General features: G+C 35.4%; 1 protein-coding gene and 1 long non-coding RNA gene across 30 annotated transcripts in view; one reads left to right on the forward strand and one right to left on the reverse strand.

The window, feature by feature from the left end:
* Positions 1-25,571, forward strand: part of LOC106874089 (calcium/calmodulin-dependent protein kinase type II delta chain) — a 349,479-nt gene that overhangs the window by 32,519 nt on the left and 291,389 nt on the right. The window lies entirely within an intron of this gene.
* On the reverse strand, positions 18,173-24,618 carry LOC149135444 (uncharacterized). The gene is made up of 2 exons (XR_016241857.1): positions 22,063-24,618; positions 18,173-19,258 (listed from the first exon to the last, which is right to left on the reverse strand). It is a non-coding gene; the product is annotated as an uncharacterized LOC149135444 (long non-coding RNA).

Below are 25,571 nucleotides of genomic sequence, written 5' to 3' on the forward strand. Positions count from 1 at the left end.
GTGTGTGTGTGTGTGTGTGTGTGTGTGTGTGTGTGTATACACTTCCAACACACAAGTACTGTTGCCCCTCATCGTCTCGCCATACTAAACAGAACTTCATTAACAGCTAGGTTAAAGGTGTGACATCTTCATAGATGTACTATACTTTCTTTCTTGACTGCACAAAACCCAACTTACTTTGATATGTGTATTTCTGCATCGTTTATTTCTTAAAATAACATGTTTCAGTAAGGGTTAAGCATATTGCTTGATTATATATAGGAAGATCTCTCAGGCATGAAATTTTGTTTCTGTTGTTGAACTGTAACTGGCCTCTGATATTTAATAGGAGAATTGATGGCAGTGGTAGCTTGACATGTTGGTGTATGGCTCAAATTCATTTGTAACTATATCAGCTGCCGCACTCTATGGTGACAAATTTAAAAGAACAAATAACTTTTATGCACAGACACAAAAGTTATATATGCACATATATTTATACAAATGCATACATAACACACACACACACACACACACACACACATGCATATACATGTATGTATATATATATAAATGTATGTGAATATGTGTTTATGCTTGTATGTGTATGCATATATGTTTGTCTATTCATATTTGTGTTTTAGTATGTAACTTTGTCTTGACATTACACGATAGTTGTGAATGGCACCACTGTCATATAATCAATGTTGCTTCTTTCCAGTTCTATGAAAAATATGTATGGTTAGATAGAAATATTACATTATCTCTAGACAGATGAGGGTTAGTGGTAGGAAGAGCATCCAGCTGTAGAAAATATGCCTTAACAAATTTCGTCTCAGATGTGCAAGCATAGAAAAGTGGACATTGAATCATGATGGTGCTATAAATATCATCATCATCATCATCCATATGAAAAACAACATTCAAGCATGGTCGTTGCCAGTACTGCCTGACTGGCCCTCATGCCAGTGGTACGTAAAAAGCACCCACTACACTCTCAAAGTGGTTGTCATTGCTTCTTTGAGGCCCAATGTTCGAAGATCATGTTCCACCACCTCATCCCGCGTCTTCCTGGGTCTACCTCCTCCACAGATTCCTTCCACAGTTAAGGAGTGGCACTTCCTCACACAGATGTCCTCATCCATATGTAGCACATGACCATACCAGCGCAGTCGTCTCTCTTGCACACCACATTTGATGCTTCTTATGCCTAAATTTTCTCTCATGGTACTTACACTGTCATGTATGCACACTGACATTACACATCCTGCGGATCATACTAGCTTCATTTCTTTCAAGCCTACGCATGTCCTCAGCAGTCATGGCCCATGTTTCACTGCCATGTAGCATGGCAGTTCGCACACATGCATCATACAGTCTACCTTTTATCCTGAGTGAGAGGCCCTTAGTTACCAGCATCGGTAGTAGCTCCTGAACTTTACCCAGGCTATTCTTATTCTAGCTGCTACACTCTCAGAGCAACCACACCCACTACAGACTCAGTCGCCTAGGTAGCAGAAGCTATTAACTACTTCTAGTTTCTTCCCCTAGCATGTGATAGAATCTATTTTCTGTACATCATCAGTGTTTATTGCCCCTGTGCATCTGCCACACATGAAAAAAATAAATTCCTGGTTAACCTTCCTTTGATATTGCTGCGCCTTTTATGTGTCCATAGCTTACACCAAGTACATTGTATGGAGTTTCTACCCATGCCTTTTCTACAGATCAAGCAGGGCCATCTACTTGAAGGGGTTTGTGATTTGACAGCCTTCCTACTTACTAAGATTTTGGTTTTTGCTATGTTAACCCTAAGGCCCTTCGATTCTAGACCTTGCTTCCTTGCCCTTAACTTCATCTCTAGTTCTGGCAGTGTCTCGGCTATTTGAGCGAAGTCATCAGCTGCCAGGGGCAGCTTGTCTTAAATTCCTCTATTATTGGTTGGAAGGTTATAATGAACAAGACGGGGCTGAGGACTGATCTTTGGTGAACCCCTAACATACATACATATATATGTATACATACATATATATATTTATATATATATATATATATATATATATATATATATATATATATATGTATATATATATATACACACACACACACACACACACACACACACACACACACACACACACATGCATACATGTGTCTATGTATATGTATATATATCTAAACACTCATTTGCATACATACACACATGCCAACATACATTACTTATGTTACATAATACATACATGGTATAATTAACATATCTATGGTGATGAAATAGATCTCTATTTTAAGTAATTGCTCACACATCAAGTATCTCTATTTCTTTCTTTGTTCTTAATTGTTATTATCCATCAAGAATCTCATGTGCTTGTAAACAGTCTTGGTATCACTGAAATAAGCAGCAAATTTGGAATATTTCTGTTATTTATTTATTTATAATGTGGTTATATCTGTTAGAACTCTATGTTGTCTGAGGTACTGTCATCGTACCAGCATTAGATAAATGTGCACTGTATAAGACATTGGCTACAGAAACAGCTAAAGCTGAAAGTATTGTTAAAAAAAAGCGTATTTAATACTTCATCCTTCTTATAAATGTACCAACATGATTCATTTCATTGACATTAGATATTAAAATTAGAAGTAAAAAAAATCAACAGATGTATTTATTATTGTTCTTCAACTATATACTGATATTATCTCTGCACAAAGAGACCAACTGCTATGCTTCAGTCTAACACTGGGCTGGGTCTGATTCGGTAGATCTATGATGTAAAGTATTTCAGCTGTGAACATCATATTGTTATTTTCTAGTTATGCTAGTGCTGACAGCGTCTTTGTACATGGCCTGTAGAGCTTTCACCAGCCACTCTTCTATCCTTAGCCTCCTCAGTGCTCATCTTATCACACAGTGGGGTACTCTGCTGAAGGCTTTCTCCATATTAATGTTATAATAGAATAATAGTAGCTAATAGATGGGATATCATAAAGCATTATACATATATATATATATATATATATATATATATATATATATATATGTAGGTATGCATCTATAACAACTAAGATTTTAATTAGCATTGTGGAAAGGCTGATATCAACTAAATAGTGGGTTATCCAAAAACTTCCATCAGAATAGTTTGATAGACAATAAGAGTTGTTTTAGATTTTAATGCTAAACCATGTTGCTAAACAAGGTGACGTAGAAGGTAGGCCTTCACAGCGAGAGAAATGCAAAACATTGCTAGATAAATAGATGACTGGATAAATATATGGATGTAATATATATATGTGTGTGTGTGTAGATAAATGAATAGGTGGTAGAGATAAGTAAAGGGAATGTTAGAGGGTTACTGAGAAAGATAGACATATTGATAAATAGAGAGTTCAGTTAAATTAAATAAACTTCACAAATAATTGTAAGCTGAGCTTTGTTGTTGAGCATGTTGTAATTCATGTGTAGTGAATCTTTTTGGATTTAAAAATCTTTCATCAGATATGGTGTCTGTACAAGTTGCTATGTGCCAAGCTTGCCCTAGTCATTCATGATAGGTTTAAATTTCCTAATGGAGTGTGTTTCAGTTATTTGGTTTATTGTGATTTTATTTCAGTTAAGACCTTTGATGACGTTTCTTCCACATGCTAGTCAGTGTTGGGTGGTATTGCTTTATAGGAATGCTTCAAGGTTCTATGGTGAACCTGCTTCTGTTGATCTAATATATGTAGCTTTACATGCATAGCTGAGTTGATTAGTAAGTAATGTTTATTTTCAGACATACTGGCTAGACCCTGTATAAGAGCTCATTCACTGAACTAGTTGAACAGTGTGTACAGGAGCATGTTTCTGCTGTGTTGTTATTGCTGAGTAAGAGTTATTTTAAAACTCAACTGTCAATCCAATTAGAGACTAAAAATCAAAATAAAGTAAACAGTATGAATAAATAAAGACATTATTGGAATTATAGTGTGATAGCCACTTTGGCATTGTCTCTAAGGCTGTATGCCCTTCCTAACACCAACCACTTTACAGAGTGTACTGGGTGCTTTTTATGTGGCACTAGCAAGGTCAATGAATGCAATTAATGAAAAATTGCAATATCTACTTCTGTTGCCATGTGTAAGAATGCATAGAATAGTATGATTGAGAAAAGTGGAATACCTTCAAGGAAATACTTCATTATACCTGTTCTGGATACAAAAAGAAAAAGAAAAAAAATGCAAATTAGTACCTCTGATAGAGAACTACTAGTTACTCCAATAATGTCAGATGAATGAACTGCATATTGCTAAGTAGACAAACATAGAGGTGCTTCTTTATAGACTATATTTATTAATTTTGTTTTGTTATTTTGTTTCATATTGTAAAGTGGTTGGTGTTAGGAAGGGCATCCAACAGTTATTCCAAAGCAGACAATAGAGCTTGGTGTAGTATTCTGATTTGTCAGTTGCTATCAAACCATCTTACCCATGCCAGCATGTAAAACAGACATTAAATGATGATGATTAGGATGATGATTATCTGTCTGGCATCACCATTAAGATTTACATATTTTTTAGTGCATGTGCAAAAACTGTCCTTAGATTTGTTATAATGGAATTGTGTGTGTGTGCATGTATGTGTATTGCATGTATTTTTATGTGTGAGCATATGTATCTGTATACAGACAGACACACACCAAAAAAGATGTATCGTTTTACATCTGTTTTTCCATTCTTGCATGAGTTGAACAGATCTTTCACTAAATATTTTTGCTGTATTTCACTTTCTCTGTGCGTCTTTCTTTCATGTACATACTAAAATTATGAGCCTTTCAGTCATAAATTGTTGAAGAATACTCCACAGTTACATATTGAGTTCTGTAATTTATTGCTTCTCAGTGAATCAACAGAGATTTCTCTTGTGCAGGCTCCTTGAATATGGCACTTCTTCATTCAACTGTCATTGTTCATACACATCACCTATCCATACAGTCTCCTCTTAGCACTTTAAAACTAATTTTTGTAATGTCCATTTCTTTTTCTATTTTATCTGTGTTTTGTTATTCTTGGATATTGTTGTTACACATCTATCGAAATATTTTCACTTTATTTCTTTCCAATGTTTGCACACCCTCCATATTCAATGTCTGTGTTACACTAACATTCTATGTCACACTTCATACACAACCATCATAGAATCTACCCTGCACTTGGAAAGGAATGCCATTCATTGCCAACAGAGCTGAACTTTTTCCACCCCATCCTTATACTGGCCTCTATGCTTTCACAACATCCACCTTCATTGCTAATTAGATTACCTTGTCACCCATATAATAAAAATTCTCAATGACTTTTAGGGAGCCTTCTTGAAAGAATTAATTACATAGGTACTGTTACTGTAAACTTACAATTGCATCTCTTACTTGTGAAACCAGTTCTTTCTGCTGTCCTGCATGTGATCCATTGGTAATTTTTGTTGGCCTGTAGTTTGTGTTGAGTACACAATATAGAATTTCTACATAGTCTTTTTCATTGTGCCTTCCACCCACCACATCTACACATCACACCAGTGTGATAGCAATGATATATATATATATATATATATATATATATATATATATAAATACCCACAGAGGTTTGCTGCTAAGAAAATGTTAAATATGCAAATTGGTCTATCAGTTTACTTCAACTTCTAATAGGTTTATAAGCAATGTGTCCATGAATATTTAAAGGTGATACACAACTGTTGACAATTTACTCCAAAATATGTTGAAATGTACTTATAACTATTCCTCCATTTTCTGACTACACACGTACTGTACAGATATTGTCTACAATTGTTGCAATTCATAGTGCTGGCTAAAAAAATTCTATAGATATGTTTTATAGTACATTATAGCCAAAGAAAGAAAGATGGAAAAAAACACTGGTGTTTGATCTGATTTTAGATTCAAATTCTTTCTTGTTTTAAAAGTGAAATGCTATCAAATAATGACAGTGCTCCATTATGGCCGTTATCAATTGACTAGAAGCAATAAAAGAGTATCTATCTAAGAAATAAAACAATCTTTTATTTCATAACATTTACTCTAATTCACAATGGAAATGTAGTTTATTGATTCAGTTGTAATTTTAACCTTGATTTATGGTCTTTCAGCAACATTTGATTGATTAGTGAAGTTTAAGCTGTTAATGGCATAATCCATAACTACATTTTGTTCTTAATTAGTCCTAGGCCAGCTCAGTTCAGCAGACCTATGGTTCAAGTCATTCAAGCTGTGACCATCACCACCATTTTTAAGTTGGAAAGGAACTATTTGAAGAAGATTTAACAGCCATTTCTAGCAGGTTAAGTAACTCATTAGCCCAGCAAAAAGCTATTTCAATAGAATGAAGTGCAATGATACTCATAAGTTTTAACCTTATGGTTGTAGAGTTAGCTCAGTTCTGGTGTGTAGTGTGTAGTTGAAGGGAAATGTAACCAAAATTAAAACAGTTAAAACAATCTTACTGACAAATTAACTTAAACCGTTCAGATACATGAAGTAAAATTGTTACAGTCAACTGAAATTGAACCTGTTTGCATTACAGTGAAATTAAGCCTCTAATATATCAAATTTTCTTTAGCAACCAATGTTGACTATCACCACTACCAAATGTTACCATCTACCACCATTACCTACCATCCTGACTACCACAATGCCTACCTTATGTACTATCATAAACATCTATTATCTCCTATCAGCAATTGTCTAGCTAGCTCACTTGAACTCTGTCCTATCAATTCCCAGTATATGTCTAGGTGCAGAAGAAATCAATGATTGATATTTTAACAGTTGTCAAAAATATTAAAACTAAATTGAAGATATTTAGATTTGCTTATAGCAGTTTAATATATATATATTAATTTGTTTTAAAATAGTTGTTGATAGAATTATTACACACACTGTTTCTGATGTTTTTTGTTTTTCTGTTGCTGTTTGTTTTTCGAAGCAGTTTATTACTGTAACTGTTGATTATCATTATTATTAATGAAAATAGATTTCCTAGTTAGCCTACCACTAATAACTGTAATTTGTTTTCGGGAGAAACTCTACTTACCAAACTACTGAAGAGAATAATTTAAAAAAGAAATATTAGTAAGCATTAAATAAGAGCAACAAGTAATTTTCATCTCATGTCACCAATCAGGTCACTGGTGCAATTTAACAAAATGATTTTTTTCTAAACTGATGAGAAGCTACTTCATTTACAATAGTATTGATCAATGATCAACCTCGTTTCATCCAACCTCTCACCATCTCCACCCCCATTTTTTTCTTTCTCTCAGTGATTGCTAATAGCCTGCAGCTCTACAACTTCCTGAGTTACTAGTTTGTTTGTTTGTATGTATGTATATTATCATATGAGCTAAAATTTCAAGATGCAGTATACCAAGTACAAATCATATTCCATCTCTGACAATAGCATTTTGCTATTAAAGGTGAGGTGATATTTATCTGATCATCAATGTTTTAGAACCTTCAGTGTTTTAATATTTTTTTTTTTACCCCCTTCTCAAAATTTTTTTTACTCCACACATCTCAATTAGCTGTAAGATATTGATATCATGTGTCATTTAGAAATTAGTTACATAGAAATATATATTCTCATATGGATGGAGTGGATGCAAGATTAAGAAACATATATAGTGACACACTACTTTATCATGATCTTGTCTGCTTCATGCCAGTATTGGAAAATAGACATTAAATGAGTCAGTGAGGAAGCCTGTACAAGCCTGTACTCAACCTACTAGAAACATAAGCAAAATCTTTCTTGGAACACTTTGGTTTTAAAAAAATAAAAAGAACACATTAAATAATGCACTCCTAGATTCACTGTTTGAAGAAAAAAATCCCTGAACATCATAGCCAGAGTGCTTTTGATCATAGATCTGCAGCATCAGATATAAGGACCTAAACAACACAGATATACTATATACTTAATATAGCACATGCAGTTTATACTCTGTGTTATATATTAACTAAATGAACCAACAAAGAAATGAATAGGTATGTGTTACACAACATGTAAGAAATAGCTACCAAACATCCTTCAAATTACTCCCTAATGTCTTAAAAAGAGAAAGAAATGTTGGATAACGTTTGAATAAAAGATATGATATTCATGACTACAGCTTCTTTGATCATAGATCAAAACTGATCTTGGTACTAATAAAAACAGATATTAAAGCATTGCATATAAAAAAGTGAGTTATATGCTTCCTATTTTTCAATTTCTTAACTATACAGACTAATTAGGGTGCATTATGCAGCAACAAGATTATTATTCCTGTAAACTAACTACAGTTCTCACTGTTAGTTGACAGTTTTACCATGAGAGGAAAATGATATTTGAGTCCAGAGCCACCCTTGATATATATATATATATATATATATATATATATATATATATAATTGGCATGGTACTCCTTAATAACTCGATGGCTTGCCTTGTCAGGCAATGACTGATGAATATGCAGATGAAGTAGGATTTATCTGGGAATAGCTGGAATGTCTTCCTAATGACTTTTCTTGCTGAACAGGAAGTTACAATTCATAACCACATATTTCTTATATATTCATATTTCTGTTGAATACATATTTCAAACATTCTCTCTCTCTCTCTCTCTCTCTCTCTCTTCTCTCTCTCTCTCTCTCTCTCTCTCTCTCTCTCTCTCTCTCTCTCTCTCACACACGCACACACACACATCTGAATAATACAACCGAGAAATAAAGGTATAAGCTATAGATATACAGAAAGAAATCTTTAGATTCTATATACAGATTATGGTGATATATTGTAGCGGAAGTTCATAAATGTAAATGGACCTATTTTTGGTAGTCATTAACAGTGTATGTGTTAGAGGAGAGAAAGATGAGACAATAGGAATATGAGTGATGTGAGGTAGTAATTTAAATTCAGTGAATTTTGGTGAATGTGGTGTGTTTACAAGTTGTGATTCTTATGTACCAGATTATTTTGTTGTGGGTGAAGTGCACCAGACCAGTTGTGACTTTAGTGTGCAACCACTTGTAGTGTACCTCAACTCTAATTTGTTTGGTATGGTGAGAAAATCTAAATTTTCTTTAAAAGATCTTCCAAGAATTTGTAATATAACTGAAAGCAAAGCGAAGTATGCTGTCAGAGGCTGTGTATTTAGACTCACTTCAGGAATTTTGTTCTTGGAAATAAATACTGTCTGGAAGTATTACTTTTAATAGATTGGCATACTCTCTAGAAGATTTATCTTCATGCCTTAAACTGGTATGAAGTACTGGCCCTTAAAAGACATGTTTTGCTTATCCTGCATTTATATTTATTTTATTCAGGCTATATAATTCATTTATTTCACTTAGAGTTACAACTGTTCCATAGTGTTTACACCATGTATTACTACTATGATAAAATATGTCAATAGAAGAGGCTTTAACTGAACCTACAAATGATCTTCACCTTGGTTACTTAGTTTGCTAGAATTGTACTTACGTGGCACATATTCTACACTACAAACAGGTAAAACACTAGAGTATAACAGTAGAAACAATGAAACAAACCCTCACAACAAACCAAATATGTAGCATGCAAAAGCAACTCTCCATCCTCAAAGATAATGCTTCACACACCTCACATGCATAGAGAGCTGAAAATAAGATGAAACTGTTCAAACCGTAATAATAGTGATGATTTCTTTTATGGGCATAAATAAATAAAACAATGTTTCAAAAATATTGCTTTCATTCATTCAAAAAAAGACTGGAGAAAACCTGAAAAATGTGGGTGGGGAAAGAATAATTTCTAAAAAAAGAAAAAAGCAAAAGTAGATAGAACTTACTGAACTGATATGGAATAATTATGGTGAAGAGTTTGAACAGGAAAACATTATATGAATACTCAAAACTCAGGTATTTGGCATATGTTGAATATTTTGGCTACAGAACAAATTTCCTGAAAACTTACATCTGAAACCTAACTTCTTTCCTCATATGAAACATAGCACAGAAAATTGACCTTTGGCAGAACAGCAATAGAGCAGGTGACCAGACAGTGAAACATTTGTGACTTTAAATGACACTTTTTTAGTACCTTTCAGCTGAGACAAATGAATGAGGTAATATATTTGATATCAAAGCTACTGTAAGTATATTAATTCAGGTTTGCATAATTATGAAAGCAAAACTTTCCATAATTATAAATGCATAACTTATTGAAGTCAGTATTTAAAATGGTTTCCTTCTTAGAATAATTATCTGCTGTATGTATGTTTGTAATGATTTGCTATTCAAATGCCCACAGGATACATTCATTGTGCTAAAGAATATGCAGTGAAATTTGAGGACATGCAAGCTGTGTGCTTTATCAGGGGACAGGATTGCAGCATATCAACAAAGTTCTATAATGATCCTCTGATGGATCGCAACAGGCACATACTATTTCATTTCAGACATGTGTGTGGCTTTGTTGCTGCAATTTGCTGCATTGTTCATATTAGTGAGGTATAAACTAGAGATGGTGGCCTTAAATTTTTACATTGATAGTCTGCCATGACTTTTGATTGAAGATACTAAGTGATTCAAAAAGCCAATCTCAGCAGCAGATGTGTTGGATATATTGAGCTGTTGTCAAGAAATTATTATTATTATTATTATTACTGAGATGGAAGGAGAATTAAAGATTATTGATTAATAGTAGAGAAAATAGTGGTAGAATTATTATTTTTGTAGAAAAACAAATGTAAAAAGACACTAGGACACTCTCTCTCTCTCTCTCTCTCTCTCTCTCTCACACACACATTTACATGTGCTTCTTTCAGCTTACATCTGTCAAATTCACTTAAGGTTTTGGTCAGCCTGGGGCTGTACTAAAAGATTTGCCCAATGTGCTTAAGAAGCAAACAGCTTAACCACACACACACACATACACATAAACTAATGATTTTCATGCCTGTTTTCCATGCTGGTTCAGGTTGGACAGTTTGACTGAATCTAATGAATTGGGAGGACATGTCTTGCTCAAACATTTCAGTCTTTGTGTGCACACACACACACACACGCACACACACACACACGCACACACACACACACACACACACACACACACACACGTCTGTATATAAAATCATTATCATTGTTATTTAATAGCCATAGTCCATGCTAGTGTAGTTTGACAAGAATCAATAAGTTTAAAGACCGCATTGTGCTCTACTGTCTACTATGGCATGTTTTCTACAGCTGGATTCCCTTCCTAATGCCTTCTACTTTTCTGGTCCTTTTTTCGCTTCATTTCACTGAGTTGGGTGGTCTCAAAAACTGTATTATCGCCAATGATCCTGGCTCCTTGACATCTTCTCTGAGGGATTCATTGCCCTGATATATATATCACTTTTTATAGCTTGTGTCCTCATTCCACCTGGAAGTACAAAAGCTGGTTTGTTTCTTTGAATGTATCAGCTGGATAAAACATTGTTATAGCACAATAGGTTGAGACTGTGTTGCCAACTACTTCCATTAAGTATGAAAAGAAATCAAAACTCCCATAAACTGACTGAGCCTTTTTTGCATTTCTCTGCTTACAAATCTTACCAGGTTCAATCATTCAAGAACAAAACAGATGTATTATACACTGAGTGTCATCCTGTACCACAGATGTTGCATACATATGTATTAATTACTGTATAGATTAGACTGAAGTTTTGCCTGTTTGAAGTTTAAGATTTGTGTGTTGCACTTAACCTTTAAATTCGCTCAGCTCTATGGAAACTGAATAGACATGGGTTACCCAACAACAACAATAACCACCAGAAATTGAACAAAACAACCAACACACCTCTCTCTGAAAATAATAATCCCAGCCAATTATTTTTCAGAATTGTAGACTTAATCCGTTTTATTATTATTCTTAATCTTATCAAGCCATGCCTAAAGCAATTGAAAATCATTAAGTTGGTGATCAATATAAGTTAATATTTGTGAAAAAGATTTGTTAAACCATTCCCAGCTGAGATCAATTTCAAAAGAGAATTCAACTATGAGTAAAAATAGACTATTCCCACCCAACTCTGACAATTATTTAGAGAAGATAAAAACAATAACCACAATTATTATCAAAGATACATGCATTAGTTCAAGTTCAATAAATTTCTCCTGTTACTTCTGAATGGATGGATATTAAAGGTGAAAATATTAGAATTGGCCAACTCAAGAGAATGTTAGTTAATCAGCAACTATCAGCCAAAATGTTCACAAATTAGATACTATCACTACTGCTATTTAGTAACCATGACCTAAATTTTTAAAGCCTTTGCTAGCCCAGTCCACTGATCTGTAAAGAGGTGCCATTGAAGTGATTGTGCTCACCACTGTGAGTGGTTTGAGCATTGTATAACTGATGTACTGAGCTAAAAACAAAGGATTATATGAAACTGAACAACAATCATAACCTTTTAAAATTTGTTTGTTTGATGCTCATAATTAGTATATTATGCTAATCCTTATCAATTACAAAATGAAGTCTGTTGGTTTTTGTTTATTAATATATATATTGATTTATATTGTAATGCTTTACAAGCATTTTTGTTTGTTTTGCATACACTTTCTTTCTGTGCTTGTACCATGGGTGAAATTGGTTGGTATAAATTTTGACATTTTCATTACTGTTAAGTAAGTGAATTTTATGACCAAATTGCCTTTCTAAACCATTCAACCATGAAGTCAAAGGTCATGTGTTTAAGACTACTGTAAGTGTTTCATTATGTTTCTAGGTAGAACACTTTATTCTTGCATCATTTCATTCAACCTAGCTACTGTGGAATATTACCTATGATTCCCCTATTCTATTTAATGCTCTGAAATTGGTACTAAATATAACTCTTGAAAGCCCACTCATGGTGTAGGATGCATCAATATATTTCACATGACAAATATAAAGATATCTTGTGGAACATAATGTGTGTACCAAAGTTTGATCTCATGTCCATATATCCTGTAATCCAGTACCTACAACCAACCTGACATTTTGTGTAAATAAAATAAAATCTTTCTTTCCCTCTCATCTACTATCACGTCAGTGCACTATCATTTGCTCATTCGAAACCCTACAGTTCAATCTCACCTCTTCCCACAGCTGCCCTTTTTTAAACATGCATGTAATATATGTTACTTACTCATTTGTAGCTCTTTCCCTTGCTCTAACCCCACTAGATCATCTTTTCTCACCTGATGAGAAGGGTGGTCCTCCTCACCAAGTCCAACCACCACTCCTTTCATATAACCAACCCCTTCACCTGTGCTTCTAGCACTCTTTTACTATTCATACACATACAATAGACTCATGATTATACATACTGCACACACATTCAAATGCAGAAGGCTCTACCAACACACATTGCAATACAATAATAGCCTCAGCACAACAAAATGCATACACACAATAACAGTGAAACAAACCTACATGTACATAGCAATGATGCACATGGACACATGTACCTTCCCTAAGTGTGTGTGCATATATAGACTGTATAGACATTATTAACTTCGAAAATTACATTCAAATAAAGACTTACACTGCTAACAATATAGACATGCATAAGTGTGCATTACATCATAACTATACACCTGTACATACTAGTTCTTAAAGCCCAGCATAGCCACAGCCAAATGACTGAAACTAGTAAAAGAATAAAAGAATGTATACACACACACATACATAGTATGCATGCAAATACTTCCACTGTTGTTTTTACATAAATGAAGCCTCATTCCTTCTAGGTCACTTCTAATCATTCAAACTGCCATTTTCAACATGACATGGTGCTGAACACCACATACTTTTTCATTGCTTTCATTTTTCTTTTCTTCTTTTAAGTTTCCGAAGAAGAGCTTAAGCTTGAAATATCTAAGACACTTCCACTTTCTTAATCTTTAATTGAGCGTTATACTAAGAGTAATTTTACTCTTTTACTTGTTTCAGTCATTTAACTGCGGCCATGCTGGAGCACCACCTTTTAGTCAAGCAAATCGACCCCAGGACTTATTCTTTGGAAGCCTAGTACTTATTCTATCGGTCTCTTTTGCCAAACCGCTAAGTTATGGGGATGTAAACACACCACCATCGGTTGTCAAGCAATGTTGGGGGGACAAACACAGACACACACACACACACATATATACATATATACGACGGGCTTCTTTCAAGTTCCGTCTACCAAATCCACTCACAAGGCTTTGGTCGGCCCAAGCCTATAGTAGAAGACACTTGCCCAAGGTGCCGCGCAGTGGTAATGAACCTGGAACCATGTGGTTGGTAAGCAAGCTACTTACCACACTGCCACTCCTGTGCCATATACATTGTTTATTATTTTGTCTTCTGTGTTAGTTTCATTGCAAATCTAAAGCTTATATATATCATCATTATCATAGATATGCTTTTATGTACATTGATTGGATACATTACCACTGTCAGGATTTTTGTTTGGAGTTCTCCCCAGTATGTGAGTTGGGCCACATCTCACTGTGTTTCAGCTTTGATTTAGTTTCAATGGCTGGCTGCTTTTTCTATCCCTAATCATTTCATGGCATCAGCACTAGAGAAGTGGTCATGCTCTCAACAAGCTAAGGCATTCCTCCACCTCCATATTCACTCATTTGCCAATTACTTTACAAAGCCTACTGTGTGCACCCATTAAGGTACCAACACTTGTGGTGATGTTCTGCACTCTACAAATCCACTTTGTGTGGATGTATGTGCATGTGCACACACATGCATATATATGTATACACATATCTGTGCACACACACACTCATATAGGAGCATGTATCAAAAGGAGGTTGCTTGTGTTGGCATCATATATGGAAGAAATTAGGTATAAATGATGAGAACATAATTGATGAATGAAATCAAATTATAACCCCTCATCAACTTTCTCACAAGAGATTTTCTACGTTTTTGTGCATTGGGCTATACCACTTAAATAGCAGTGACCTTATTCTTTTCCCCCTCCCTCCTCTTTCTGTTGTGTCACTTCTCTCTACTCACTTCTCTTTCCATTCCCATTTTGCAATTTCCTTCTGTTACTGCTATGGCCAGATATCTACCTATCTATCTTTCTAATATCAATTCCATTAGTGATTGCTAATTTCTCTTCTCTAAGTCATTTTTTTGTCAGTGGACTAAGACCAAGCACCTAATCGTTTATTCACTTGTTGCATTATTGTCTTATGTTGTTTTGTTTCATCTTTACCATAGAAGACTAGATGCTATTCTTTTTTCCACCCTTGTTGCTAACCATGTATTTTTTTCATGTTTTTCTGTTTTCTCTGTCCCTGTTTACTATGTCTATTTGTTCTCTTGTCTTTTTTTTCTTGTCTCTACTCTATCAATGTCCTAACAATCTGACGATTGTTGACCCCACTAGAGTAACAGTACTCCCTAAGGTGTCAAAATTGCAAAGATGCCAAGCTGATTAATGCTGTTTTTGTGTATGTTCCATCTATTATGCATTCTCATACATACATACATACATACATACATACATACATACATACATACATACATGCATGCATATAAATACACATACGCACATGTACACCTACACGCATGTATATATACACACACATGCATGTATACATACACATGTACATACAGCCATATACAATGGGTGTGGTTGTCTTTGTGTGTGTACAAGTATGTAGGTGTATGTATATATATATTTATGTGTATATGTATAGCAGTGTGTGTATAGCAGTTGAAATATGTGACAAACATATTTCAACTAGCCTAAATTGTGATTATACGTAAACACTGCTTAGTGCATTTACTCCCATATATATATATATATATATATATATATATATATATATATATTAATGATAAAGATCCTTGCCAAGACATATAGATTCACAGGGTCAATTTCCCAGTTTCCATGGTACATATATTTTCCATCCCAGACAGGACACTAGTCTGTTGCAAGAAACACTCATTTTCATCAGGTGAGTCAACTGGCATAATATGAAATGAAGTGATTTGCTCAAGAACATAACACATTGCCTAGTTCATGAATCAAAACCACAATATTACAATCATGAATCCAACACTAACCATGAAGACTGCCCCCCCCCCACCATATATATATATATATATATATATATATATATATATATATATATATATACATACACACACACACACACACACAAACCTCTATATCAAATATATGTATCAGTATATAAATGCACACACTTACACACACACTCTAGAGGTGTGTGTGTGTGTGTGTGTGCATGTGTGTAGCACTGGGTCTCTGTGTGCTTTTGACAATATGTAATCAAGTACAATTTGTTCCATGGTTGAATTGTTGACTAAAAGGCATTCCGGTTAGTTACCCTGTTGAAAAGTGTAGCTTAAAAATCAACAGGGAAAATAAAATAAAAACAAATAAACTCAATAGCAAAGTTCAATCCAGTTAAGTGTAAATGACTACCTAGCAATAGTGTACTGAACCATAGAATTACTTTAGATAGTGAACATGTGCACTTTAAGTTCACTTTAGGGGTGATGGATACTAATTCCTCTCAGAACATTTGTTTAAGAGGTGTGTAGATAGGATTTTTACCTGTGGCAGGATATCTGCATCACCCTGTTGCTTTATGGGTGAATTCAGGCTGGCAAAATTTAATGTACATCCTGTGAGTAAACATGATGTCACAGCCAGCTTTTTGATAGTTTGTGACTGATTAGATTTCTGGCTGGCCTTGTATCTGAGAGGTACCAATCATTTTGTGCTATCCTTGTCACTGAATCTATATGTTTCTCCTAATACCATTATAAAATTGTGTTATGCTGGTTTCTTTTCTCTCAATATTGATCATGGATCTTAGATTTTGAATAGTCATTGCCTTTCCAGCTGTTGAGGCACCACATGCATTTGCAGAGATGATATACCACCATATACAGCTTATTTGCTTCTTAAGATTACACCACAGGTGTAACTCTGTCATTAGCAGTAATAGCTGTTTGGTCACTCATTCAGGTGATGCCTCTCTTAATGCTGCTCTTTAAGAAGCACAATTACCAAAGAAGTAGGTGTACTGTTATCAAAAAATCATAATTGAAAAAGATGCTCATCATTGGATTTGATTGACATCAAAATGTTCCTACATACACACATTCATATATATATATATATATATATATATATATATATATATATATATATGCGAGTAAAAATAAATACAAAAAAGGTGGTTTTTTTGTATGATTGTGTGTAGAGGAATATATTATTTTGTTTAAAAGAGTTCCAACACTGTCTGTTTTTTATGTTTTATTTATATTCCTGCAGAACCAATGTGGGGTATAGAATATGGAATATACAATATATAATATAATATACAATATATAATATAAAATAAAATAAAATAAAAATGGATGGCACCATGAAAGAAAGTATTGAATGTAGATGAAATATTGAGTGTTCAATATAAAGGATCAAATATATAAATATAAATATATAAAGGCGACTCGAGTTTCAGGGCTATTTCCCTTCATCATGGCCAGTATGACAGACTTTAACAGAGTCTGTTATAAAGTCTGTCATACCGGCCATGACGAAGGGAAATAGCCCTGAAACTCGAGTCGCCTTTATATATTTATATATTTGATCCTTTATATTGAACACTCAATATTTCATCTACATTCAATACTTTCTTTCATGGTGCCATCCATTTTTATTTTATTTTATTTTATATTATATATTGCATATTATATTATATATTGTATATTCCATATTCTATACCCCACATTGGTTCTGCAGGAATATAAATAAAACATAAAAAACAGACAGTGTTGGAACTCTTTTAAACAAAATAATATATATATATATATATATATATATTTATATATATATATATATACACATATATGTGTATGTATATATGTGTGTATGTATGCATATATGCATGTATGTACATGTGTGTATGTATGTATATGTGTGTGTGTATGTATGTATATATGTGTGTGTGTATGTATGTATATATGTGTGTATGTATATATATCTGTGTGTATGTATATATGTGTATATGTATCTATCTATCTATCTATCTATATATATATATATATATATATATATATATATATATATATATATACAGGGGTTGAACAAAATAATGGAAACACCTTAAAATTTGAAGCAAATTCATTTTTATATGGGGTAGTACCGCCTTTGGCAGTAATTACAGTTTGAGTTCTATGAGGTATGGACTTGTACAAAGTTTGAATTATTTCTAAAGGAATTTTTGTCCATTCTTCAGCTAAAACAGTCTCCAGTTCTTGTAGTGATGATGGTGGAGGATATCGGCTCCTTACTTGTTTTCCTAAAATGCACCATAAATGTTTAATAATATTGAGATCTGGGGACTGCGGTGGGGCCAGATAAGATGTTCAACTTCATGAGAATGTTCCTCGTGCTATTCAATAACAACTTTAGCTGTGTGATTTGGTGCATTATCATCCTGAAAGATTGCGTTCCCCTCTGGAAACAGTTCCGCAACCATTAGATGAATTTCATCAGATCAAATACTTAAATAGTCTTGACTATTAATTCTGCCATGAAGGAAAACCATTGGGCCGGCAGATTTGCAAGATATAGCCCCCCAGATCATCACAGATCCTCCTCCATATTTAACAGTTCAAAGAAGGCAGTCTGGATCAAATGTTTCTTTTGGCTGTGTCCACACGTATACTCTGCTGGTGGTCGAAAATAAGGTAAAGGATGACTCGTCCGAGAAAATAACATTCTTCCACTGCTCTAAGGACCAATTCTGTAGGTTTTTACTCCACTCTAAACACTTTGCAACGTTTGTTTTTGAAAGTAGTGGTTTTCTGATTGCAGCCCTCCCATGAAATCCGGCTTTGTGCAGCTCCCAGCAAACAGTTTTTGTGGAAACTGGGTTCTTGAGGTGGTCATTAAGCTCTGCAGTAACTTTGGGAGCAGTACTTTTGTGATTCTTTCTAACAATTCGTGTTAGTGTCTGACTGTCCCTATCTGAAAGTTTTGGTTTTCTTCTGTAGTTTTGTTTCGACAAGGAGGTTATTCCCTCTTTCTCAAAGGCTGTCATTACTTTCAAGACAGTACTTCTTGATACACCAAACATTTCGGCTGTTTTCGTTATGCTAGTGCTTGCGATACAAGCACCAGCAATTTAACCTCATTGAAAGTCCAATAGATCTGTCATTTTAATGAATTTTAATTATCTTTTTCTGATGATATCTGAAAAGAAACAGAATTGTAGCAAAACATATTAAGCAACACTAATAATAAATCAAAAAACATAAAAATAAACAAGCTTTTGACAGTTTTATAGATATTTCAAAATTATGCTATGACGCTAGGTGTTTCTGTTATTTTGTCCAACCCCTGTATGTACATATGTGTGTGTGTGTGTATATATATATATATACACAGTACTGTTCCATGATGGTAAGATCAACAAGAAAGTATTCCATTTGGTGAGAAATAAATAAACACAATATATGTTTTTATGTGCTACTATTAGTTTCATGTGATGAAAGCATGCCAAACAGTATTTTTTAACATGCCTGGTGCCTTAGCACAATCTTCAGGCACTACTCACATGGCATAACAAGCTAAAAATAGGACAATAGGATGATATAGCAGGTAGAAGATTGAAAAATAGGAAAATGAAGTAGAAAATAGTAAGAAGCAAAAGGAGGAGAGTTCTTTCTGTTTTCTTTTTCAATTTTTCAGCCTTCCACATATTATATCTACTTCTTTCTTGCTTTTTCTCACTTTTTCTCGCATCCTATTTTTTGGCTTGTTATGCCATGTGGGCAAAGCCTGTAGATTGAGCTAAGACACCAGACATGTTGAAAAATACTGCCTGGCATGCTTTCATCTCATGAAACTAATAGTAGCACATAAAAACATATATTGTATGACTGTTAATAAGATAAGCAAAAAGTACTTGGTTCAGTAAGAGTTAAATATCATTTAACAAATACAAGACTTCTACATGAGCTACTTCAAGTTTCATGCTTGGATAGTAGCTTATATAGTGTACTGTGCACTATCCAGTTTTGTATTAGAGCTTGAATACTGTTGGGTCCTGTACAAGTCTGTCTGAATATTGCCCTATCTGAGCATGAAACTTGAAGTGGTTCTCATATAACTCATGCATACACGCACACACACACACACACACACACACACACACACACACACACACACACACATATATATATGGCATGAAACTCTCAGACCTTGAGTCACTCTGTTACTTCTGCTAAACATTAATACAAAAATATATATATCTATGTATATATGTTTGTCTGTGCATTTACAATGTATACATACATGTATATGTGTTCACACTCTTTCCCTAACTCTCTCTCTCTCTCTCTCTCTCTCTCTCTCTCTCTCTCTCTCACTATATATATGTACACACACACATACACAAATAAATAATACACAGACACATGAGTGTATGTGTGTACATACCTACATACACACATACATGCTTGTATATTTGTATTTTATTACTTGCATATCATTTATTCATTTATGAGTGCTGTAGAAAAATTATATTAAGTCCCAAAGCCTGATTTCAATTTGTTCATCGCTATGCTTGTATAGAATTTAAATAAAACACAGAAATGATGATGATGACAATAGTAATAATTATGATGATAATAATAATGATGATAATCAAAATATGTATAATAATGATAAAAATGATATAGCTCAGCCTTTTAATAGCAAGTTTCGTATTGTTTTATTTCATTTGTTTTTTTTTTTATTTAAAAAATTTTTTTCAGCCGCATCAAATATATTTTTATTTATTTATTTTGAAAATGTTTTTGTTGTTATTTTGATTTAGTTAATGAGAATCTTTCAATGTGATCTCCCTCTTTCTTCCTTATCTGTTCTTTGTGTAGCTTTACTGCTGACTGCAGTCAAGGTTATATGATACATATACATCCATACACTCACATGCACACATACATTTTGTATTTATGTGTGTGTGTGTATGTGGATCTTTGTACTTTGTATGTGTATATGTGCATATGTATGTGTGTGTGTGTGTGTATATATATATATATATAAATATATATATTCGTGTATGTATATATATATATATATATATATATATATATAGATGTGTATGTAGGCTGGTAGGTATTTACTCGTGTATTGAATTGAAACCTATTTTAATAGATTCTAGCCGTTTTCTTTCAATCCTACCCATTTACTTACCCACCTTCCCAAATGCCAACCCACCCAACCAACCACTAACCTACCTACCTTTCTTTTGCTATTCTTGGTTGTAGCAGCTTCTTAATAATATAACATTGACATAATGGCATAGAATAACAGTGAAACATCACTGACATTCTCCTCCTTCTCCTCGTCTTGTCCTCATTATGGCAGCAAGAATTACAACAGCACCAACATAGTGTTTATTTTCAACCAATTCCCCTGTCCTATTTACATACTAATTCACTATTGATCATCAACTTTCTCTCTGCCTCTCCTTCTCTCTGTCTCTCTCTCTCTCTTAAACATCTGAAAGCTTCTCATTTTTGAGTTGTGTTTTAGTAATTCATAATTTTTCATGTTCTCTCCTTCTCTCTCTTTCTCCCCCCCTCTCTCTCTCTCTGCACCTTTTCTCTCTCCTTCCCTCTCTTTCTCTCCGCCATGCAATATTTTTGAACCGAGATAGTTGTAGTTATCACTTCCATCAGAGCACCAAAGCTAATTATCTACTAATCTATTATATTTAGGTATATACACACATATACTTATGCACACAGTCACATACACATTTGCATATATGCATTCATGCATCCATAAATTTGTTGATACACACACACACTAGAGGAAGAGAGAATTACTCAAACATATATGAATTTACAGATGATATCGAAACACACCCCAACACACATGCACATACACAGTTTTACATGTCACTGATCATTCCATGCCAGTTACATCAGATTTTCATTCTATCCTCAACATTTCAATGAAATGAAATTATTTTGTTTTCTGTACCTTACCTAATGTTGATGTTGGGTCTGTAGTAACCATGTCTTGCTGCAATGTTATCACTATATTATCATATGAATTACCTATTGTTGTTCTCATTATTGTAGCAGCAATAGCACAGCTGTTACAGTAGCATTATTAGTTACGTAAATAGTAATAGTAGTATTTGTATTAATTGTAACATCAGGAAGTGCAATAGTAGTATCACATCCACATCATGTATAATAATAATAGGATTAGTAGTAGTAGTTGTAGCAGCAGCAGCAGCAGCAGTAGTAGTAGTAGTAGTAGTAGTAGTAGTAGTAATATTGGTGATCTCTATAATAGTTTTAATGTCAATTGTTACAGTTTATCAGGTGTGCTTGCTTTAGATTTCAGTGCAGCTTTAATTCTTTACAGCAAATTTTCTTTCTCTTATGTGATTTGCTGTAGGGTGCAACATGAATTGAAAATTTTCAATTCATGAAGGTTTATAAATCAATGGCCTAAAGTTGTTAGATGATTTATGGTAGGTAACAACTCCAGTCACCAATACTCTATAGTCACTGTCTCTCACACATACATGTGTAAAAAGAAAAACAGATTGCATTGTAGCTTACATCCATATATGTATATATAGACATATTGTACTTCTACAGTTGCTACTGCAGTATTCTCAGGTATTCTGTCCATATCTTTTTTCTTGCTGTCATATGCCTACCCCTTGCCTTAGATTCTACGTTAATTCTTCAGTCCCTCTTTTCTCATATTAGCAATTTGTTTACATGTTATCCCAAACCTGTTACAAATCAAAGTAACTATGAACCCATTCTAAACCTGCCCTATCATTGTGATACCGCAATATATTAAAGACTTGAAACCCATTATGGAAACTGTGCTGAGGGTCAGATTAAAAATTAGCAAAGTTTGTTGATTGTCAAGTAAATTAAATATTTCCAGAAACAGTCAAGATTATATGCAGTCACTCTATGTCTTCAGTTACTGTTTTGTTTTCTTATTAGAAACGTTACTTCTAAGAAAGGTTGCATGTTTGGATTTGCTAATTCACTGCCAGATCTTTCCTGAACTGCTGATAGTTCTTGCACAAATTCATTTTTCATGCCAGAATATAAAGACAACTGAAAAGTGTCAACTATCTCAATTGATCTTCTTCATTCTATGAAACATCATTAAAGTAGGCAACAAATGTTTTTCTAGATAAGTTGTATGTCTGTCACCAATTGATTTTTTTCTCAGAAAAAGACTTTTCAAATAAGAGGTGTCTTATTTAACAATTTTCAGTTTATGTAACACCATTAATCAGAAGAGCAACCATTATTTCTCTGCTGGTTTGTCAGTTATTTTCTTCCCCTAACGCCCTGCTATTCTTGGTGAGATAAATGGAGATAAATCTAGAATTATCTTGCTTTGAGACACTCAAATGCATATAGTGTGATTTGAACTCTTGGACCAAGCACTAGCAGTCTGATACTAAATCATTCTAACCCATATTTTTATTTCTATCGAAATCTTTCGAGCGGGATCGTTGCCAGTGCCCCTGGACTGGTTCGTGTATGGGTGACACATGAAATCTTTCGAGCGAGATCGTTGCCGGTGCCCCTGGGCCGGCTTTTGTGCGGGTGACACATGAGGTTTTTCGACCGGGATCGTTGCCAGTGCCTCTGGACTGGCTCATGTGCGGGCGACACGTGATATCTTTCGATCAAGACCGTTGCCAGTGCCCCTGGACTGGCTCTTGTGCGGGTGACACATGAAATGTTTCGAGCGGGATCGTTGCCAGTGCCTATAGACTGGCTCATATGCGGGAGACACATGAAATCTTTCGAGCGGGATCGATGCCAGTGCCCCTGGACTGGCTCATGTGCGGGCGACACATGAAATCTTTCGAGCGGGATCGTTGCCAGTGCCCCTGGACTGGCTCTTGTGCGGGTGACACGAGGCTTTTTCGAGCGAGATCGTTGCCGGTGCCCCTGGACTGGCTCATGTGCGGGTGACACATGAAATTTTTTCGAGCAGGGTCGTTGCCAGTGCCCCTGGACGGGCTCATGTGCGGGCGACGCCCCTGGGCAGGCTCTTGTGCGGGTGACACACGAGGTTTTTCGAGCAGGATCGTTGCCGGTGCCCCTGGACTGGCTCATGTGCGGGCAACACATGAAATCCTTCGAGCGAGATCGTTGCCGTTGACCCTGGACTGGCTCTTGTGCGGGTGACACATAAAATGTTTTGAGCGGGATCGTTGCCAGTGCCCCTGGACTGGTTCGTGTGTGGGTGACACATGAAATCTTTCGAGCGAGATCGTTGCCGGTGCCCCTGGGCCGGCTTTTGTGCGGGTGACACATGAGGTTTTTTGAGCGAGATCGTTGCCGGCGCCCCTGGGCTGGCTCGTGTGCGGGCGACACATGGAATCTTTCGGGCGGGATCGTTGCCGGTGCCCCTGGGCTGGCTCTTGTGCGGGTGACACGTGAAATGCCTTGAGCGAGACGAGATCGTTCCCAGTGCCCCTGGACTGGCTCATGTGCGGGCGACACATGAAATCTTCCGAGCGGGATCGTTGCCAGTGCCCCTAGACTGGCTCTTGTGCGGGTGACACATGAGGTTTTTCGAGCGAGATCGTTGCCGGTGCCGCTGAACTGGCTCTTGTGTGGGGTTCTGGGATTTTTCGAGCGGGATCGTTGCTGGTGCCCCTGGGCTGGCTATTGTGCGGGTGACACATGAGGTTTCTCGAGCGAGATGAGCATGGCCTTTGCCAGTACCGCCTGACTGGCCTTCGTGCGGGTGACACGTAAAAGCACCCACTACACTCTCTGAGTGGTTGGCTTTAGGAAGGGCATCCAGCTGTAGAAAGACTGCCAAATCAGATTGGAGCCTGGTGTAGCCATCTGGTTTCACCAGTCCTCAGTCAAATCGTCGAACCCATGCTAGCATGGAAAGCGGACTTAAACGACGACGACAATACGTACAGACATATATATATATATATATATATATATATATATATATACCGCCTGACTGGCCTTTGTAGGGTTTTCGAGCGAGATCGTTGCCAGTGCCCCTGGACTGGCTCTTGTGTGGGTGGCACATAAAAGACACCATTTCGAGCGTGGCCGTTTTCGTGTGGGTGACACGTAAAAGCACCCACTACACTCTCTGAGTGGTTGGCGTTAGGAAGGGCATCCAGCTGTAGAAACTCTGCCAAATTAGATTGGAGCCTGGTGTTGCCATCCGGTTTCACCAGTCCTCAGTCAAATCGTCCAACCCATGCTAGCATGGAAGGCGGACGTTAAACGGTGATGATGATGATGATGATGATGTTCTCATTGCCAAAATGTTTCTTAAATATTTATATTGTGAGAAATGACAAGTTTGAAACTGTTGGAGATGGCTTGCAATGGTGGTCACATTGAACTCTAATATATTGTGTTGTTGGGGCACCACTGAAGATTTGTCTTTTGTGCAGTATATATAGAGCAAGTTGACCTGGTATCTATCTGTAAGCTGGTAAAACATTCATCAAATGTAC

The sequence above is a fragment of the Octopus bimaculoides genome, chromosome 5, assembly GCF_046866305.1.
Source record: "Octopus bimaculoides isolate indiv1 chromosome 5, ASM4686630v1, whole genome shotgun sequence".
Taxonomy (NCBI): domain Eukaryota; kingdom Metazoa; phylum Mollusca; class Cephalopoda; order Octopoda; family Octopodidae; genus Octopus; species Octopus bimaculoides.